The following is a 6000-nucleotide window of genomic DNA, read 5'->3' on the forward strand; positions in this document are numbered from 1 at the left end:
AACGCTAGCATTATGTGATTTTGTTTATTCCTTATCTTATAGTACGGTGCTTCATTCCTGTCAACTGGCAATGTCATGTCTTACAGGAAATAATATTTAACTGCTCAATTCGAAGATCAATGCAGAATCTAACAGAAGTGATTGCTATTGGTAAATGTCTGAGGCAAAGCCCAGTTGACCTCAGTGTGTCTCATTGCATATCATGACAAAATATGACACCATCACGTGTGTTTTCTGTACTGTGTTTCCTGAACAGATCAAAGGATGAACCATGACTTCCTGTCAGCCAATCACAGCACAGCCGTCCTGTCAGCTGACTCTTGAAAAACACTGTCTTAGAATTCTACTGTGCTGCCCCTGATACAGGCTGATGATGGTTTCCACAGCAGCAGCAGAAGGCAGGGCTCCATGTGAATGTAAAATGAAGACTCTTGCTACATGCTGACTGTTAGCATCAGTTGTGGTTTAGCCTCCTGCTAACAGTTAACAAACACACTGAGTGGCCTCAGCCCGGTTAGCATCAGTGGTGCTGGACTTCGTACTGTTGGCTGAAATAGCAGAGTTCACACAGTCAAGCTAGTGGACTTGAGTGAAGTTCTGGCACTCGTCTGGATGTGTTGGTAATGAAGCGGCCTGGACTGTACACACAATCTGAACATCTCTGTTTACAGTTCTGCTGCTTCCCGTTTCCTACAGCCTGCCAACAACAGTCAGAAACAACAATGTCTGTGTTGTCATGGTGACACCATTTACCGTTTCCTGGTTCTAGAAGAGAAACCATCAGACCGAATTCTGATTTTTTTAATAATTATACAGTCCAAACATATTCGTCTTATTAAATGATATCAAAACAGCGCCCCCTAGCATCTTTGTTGTATTTGTAAGGTTCAACAATCACATGGCATGGGACATAATGTTAAAACAATAATTAACATGTTGAAATCACTTGACAGACATATTCAGACCAATGACAATAATCATAACACATTCTATATGAGTTCTGCACTGTAAAAAGAGAACACTAAAACTGTAAATCAGACAATTGAAATGAACCGACAAGGTGCAGACAACAGACCAAGAGACACTGGGTGGGAAGGCACCAATAGGACGGAGGTCAGGGAAACACAGAATATGGTGAGTATTCCAGTCAACAGGTGAGTTTGGATAAACATGTTGGCTTGACCAATATCTTACAAGCAATGATTAACTTGAGAGGGAATTTTTCATTTCTCTTCATTTAATTTACATATTTACATATGTTCATACTTGGGTTTCATGTCTTGTTCTTGGTCTTACAGCTTGTGGGGATCAGGGTTAACCCTGACCCTGACATTCGTCTTCCTGTCTGTGCATTTCACAGCTTTCGACCTCCAGCATGTGGCACCTGATCTACTCCACAAAGTCACATGATTTATTTTTTTGTTTTACTTTGTGTATGCATGAAAATGTGTGAGTTTATAACAGCTGATGTCACATCACATTAGATCTTTACACGTCTGTCTGAACCGTCGGTACCCAAATGCTCAGGCCAGGTTGGATTGGAAGGCCTAGGTCATTTTGAGCACCTGGAGCATTCATCCCTCTACACTGGTTTGTTTTGGCATCTGTGAACACCACAATCACACTCGGGTCTGGAGCATATCAACCGGTCCCAGACCGCCTATAGAGGGTGGTCTCGGCACGCTTGCAGACACTCCATGGAGCGGTTTGTTTGCACTGAGAATGCAAGTCACTCAATAAACCCATACAACTCATTTGCTGCACCGATGAAATTGAGTTTGCTTCTAATGTCTAAGCTTTTTAAAATTACAAGTATCTAATGAAGATGACCTGATGTGTCTTCAGAAGAGTACTTGTTGGGTGAAGGTGGTTGTTTGCCTCCATCAGAGTGCTTGGGGTGTGTGGTGGCAGTGCGTCTTCCGTTAATATGCATCAAGACGTAGCCTTGATTTTCACTCCAAACATTGTTAGTCAATGAGAAAATGTCAAGCAAAGCAGTAATGCCAACACACTATTATACTACTGGTGTAGTTTAACTTTATTTTATGATTTTGTCTGATTGAAGGCCAAAACCTTTATCAGGTAAGAGGGTTAGAGAAAGAGTTATTCATTCAGCCTCAAAGAAAAGGTTAATTCAGAAAAAAAAGTTGGTTCCCATTTGTGTTGTGTACTGACAGTGACTTATTGTTAATAAATCAGTGTTCATGGAGTCTTCATCCTTGACGTAAGAAGAGGAGGAAGATGTCACTGATGCCTTCAAAGCAAACTCCATTGACAGTAAGTTAATGTTAACACTAAAAGTTGATGGCAGATAATGATGCGTCTAGTCATTGTAATGGAAGTGAAGAAATTTCAAGCGTGACTTAATGATTGAAGGTGAATCTACTTATTAAAACACACTGTAAGAAGAATGTCACGTGTTCTCTGGCTTATATGCAGACATGATTCTGAAATGACTTGACAAAGGTTTGGACCAACATTTTTGTCCCGATTCAGGGGGTTCATACTGATTAAGTTAATATGAACAAAATCATAGTTAAAGATAATCCAAATTAAATTAAATTTACCTCAGTAGTGTGGACAGACCTTTTTTTTCTCTGGAGTTTTACTCTGTCTTCCAGAAGAGCTTTTGGCGGGTGGGTTACAGTCCTGATGTGGGTCTTAAAAGCCCTTTGAGATATTGTATGTGATATTGGGCTATAGATATAAATTGACTTGACCTGTGTGTGCCGCAGTTCTTGGTTGATGACTCCTCCCTCCGTCCTCCGTGAATTGTGTAGTTTAATCTTTATCACCGTCAGCTTGGAATGTCCGATGTGTGTTCGTCAAATGAAATCTAACAATAAGATTTAAAAAATTATCACTTCTTAATTTAGATCTGTTGATTGAAACAAAGTGACAATGATAAACATCCTAGTTGAACTGAGTGAACCTGTGAAATCCACATGGATATGAAATAAAGTTGTGACATCATCTAACCCAATATGTGGATGGCTGCACTGTTAGCCAACCAGAGGACACTTGGGGGAGGGTCCACATAAATTTAGGAGATTGAGTCAGGACACGTGTGACAGGTGACAGCCGTTGGGACTCGAGCTGCATCAGTGAAGGCTCATTTTCCAGTCGTTTCTAGCTTCGCTCTATGTGTTATTGTCGTCCAATTGCGAAAAGTGTGAAGTTTGTTAGTTGTCTGTTTGTAGTGTTAGCGTCGGGAGGGCCAGTCAGCTGGAACCCGGCACCGCACAGCGCGGTTTTGAAAGCTGGACTTTTGCGTGGTGTAACTGATGATGTGTTTGTATTGAATACGAGTTTGCCGGTGTTTTGTAGTTGAGACCGGAGTGTCCCAGCTCGTCTGCTCCATCCGTCATGTAACTGCACATATGAGTGATTGAGTGCGTAGTGATGTGTTTATCCTCTCCCGTGCATTGTGGTTCGTCGGGGGGCAGTAGCTCCGTTCACAAAGATTATGACTTGTGACCGTAAGGTTGCCGGTTCACATCCCCCTATGAACCCAGCAGTTGCTGTCGGGTTGCCTTTGGGTTTCCTTCGGTGCCCCTGAGCAAGGCCAGCCGAGCCCCATTTAAGTACTACCCCCGTCAGTGTGGGTTAAAGCAGAGCCAGATTGTTGTGGTTATGTTATTATCTTATTGAATAATGTTCAGTAACCTCCATGTCTCTGTACGTTGTACTCCGCAGATGTAGTTGATGTGATGTTCGTTGGTGGTTTGTGTCTCTGCCCCCTCATGTGTTGTACCCGTGTAGATGAGAGAAGATGCCAACATCCATTTCCATTTTGAGTTGTTTTGTTTTGCTGTTATAAAAATGCAATTTGTATTTCCTCCTCAATATGTTGTGTTTATATTTCCATATTCCTGGGATGTTGTCCATGTTTGAGAGAGGTAAGGTCTATGTGACATAAAGTCTAGATAGACTGGTTTTGTGTGTTTGTTTGACCATGGGGTAGAATGTTGAGTCGTCATGAATATGCGGTTTGTTGTTAATTAGTGTAGGTCAGTTGTGTTGTGTGTGTCCTTCATCATGGTCATCAGGTGTGGTGAGTTGTTAAATCGGGTCATTAATGAATGTGACTGTCAGTGTTTTATTGATGTAATGTTTTGTGTGCTTTGAGTGGTGTCGTAGTTGTCATGCTATTGTGTAATGTTTTGTGAAGTACCCTTTTATGTCCACAGGGGCTCAGTATTTGTTTCCTTATGGGTTCCTTCTTCAAAATCGATGAAGTCCAATAGTTTTTGTATGTGAATGTTTGAATGTACTTTTGGATAAAGATATTAAACAGAAAGAATTGGAATGGATGTAATTTAGTGAAATAGTTGTAGTGTAAATGTGTTACATGAGCATGCAGAATGTGTAGTGATGCAGGCTGCTTAAGTTTGTTTGTATGCCCTCTGAATGTAATTTCCTGAGCCATACGGGCAAAAGAATCCCTGTTCATCCTTTGTATGAGTTGATGGTTAACCCTGTGCAGGTTCCATAAGTGGTGTAGAGTGCATGAACAGCCTATTTGTCCAGTGAGTATGAATGCTGAGTGTTAGTGTTGATGATGTGTGTGTGTGTTAAACATGAGATGTAAGTGCAACACCTGTGTGTATATATAGATATAGATATATCTGATACTTATTGTTGTCTTTGTGCTCATACATCCAAATGTGTATTGTGTGTATGTAGTGTATTGTGTATGGTCTTTCCTTTGTGTATATTGTTAGTTGTATGTATGTCGTGTGTACTGATCTTGCTTTTCTCGTCTGTACTGTGCTACTGTGGCGACTGAATGTCTCATCTGTGAGATAAAGATGTTATTGTATGGTAACATGAGAGCTTTCCCCTTCAAACCTAATTGACAGCTGTGCAGAGGCCACATGTGTTTTGTATGAACCTTCCTTGGCGTGATCTCCAGAACCTTAAGTGAGTGTATTCCTTTTCCAGGGAGGAGTGGCCTGCGTGGGGTAGGCATGCTTGGCTGCAGCTCTGCATGTTTTTCCCCCTCTGAGAGGTAATTTGAGTGATCCTTGTCACCCTAACTCTGTCCTGATGTTGACATGATTAGTAAGAGTTGTTGACATGGCTGATTGTCCACCCAAAGCAGTTGAAGAAGCCCCTTTTGTGTGAAGATTTGTAAAAATGTTGCTATCCAACACTCCCATTTAGCATGCAAAACATGTGAAATTGCTCAACATGAGCTTGTTGTTTTGTGTCAAGGTCACAGTAATACATTGACATGATATTAATCTTCACAGAAAACAAACAAACAATGTTACTACTCATTTGAGTATTTTATTGAAACTGTACCTTTTTATATTTGCCATTTGTGCTGGCCAGCATTTTCCTTCCCATAAGTCATTGTGTTGTGACGTTGGTGAGATGATTGGTGAAAAAAACAAGCATGTCACTATCAGCTTTTCCACTCCACATTCAAGCAACACCTTAATGGATAAAGTATTTTTTGTCAAATGATCATTTGTGTATTTGTTGAGCTTGTATTGAAATGATGTATTAAAGTAACTGTAAGGGCTGTGGCAGCCAAAGAGTATGAGTTCTCCCCAAGCCCCACCCTAAGCTTAAATTTAAGTTGAGTGATGTTGCAAAAAGTCCAGCTGGCCATGATATTGTGTTGCATAACCCCTCCATTCCAGAGCTGCGTAAACGCGGGGAGGTAATAACCCCTCCCCGCGGTTCCCCCCCGAGACTGTTGGGGGGGATGGAACCAGCCATCCTCCGGCACTGCAGTGGTACCCTGACTTGGCCTTTGGATAGCCTCATCCCACCCTCCTCAACACAACGTGCCATCAGGGAAGAGCAGTTTGACCTTCTCAATTTGAGGCCAAAAGCCTGGGCTGAGATCCCATCTGTGTGGTTGTGAGGCAGCAGATGAAGTCAACCAGCTACAATGCAGTTGGCTGGAGTAGTAAAGCTGCCCTCTTCCAACCAGAAGGTTGCAGGTTCAAACCTTGTCTCAGGGTAATTTAGGTTAAATAAATGCTT

This window comes from Genypterus blacodes, unplaced genomic scaffold (assembly GCF_046128005.1).
Source record: "Genypterus blacodes isolate CSIRO-AG114 ecotype Tasmania unplaced genomic scaffold, CSIRO-AGI_Gbla_v1 ptg000016l_1, whole genome shotgun sequence".
In the NCBI taxonomy this organism is placed as follows: domain Eukaryota; kingdom Metazoa; phylum Chordata; class Actinopteri; order Ophidiiformes; family Ophidiidae; genus Genypterus; species Genypterus blacodes.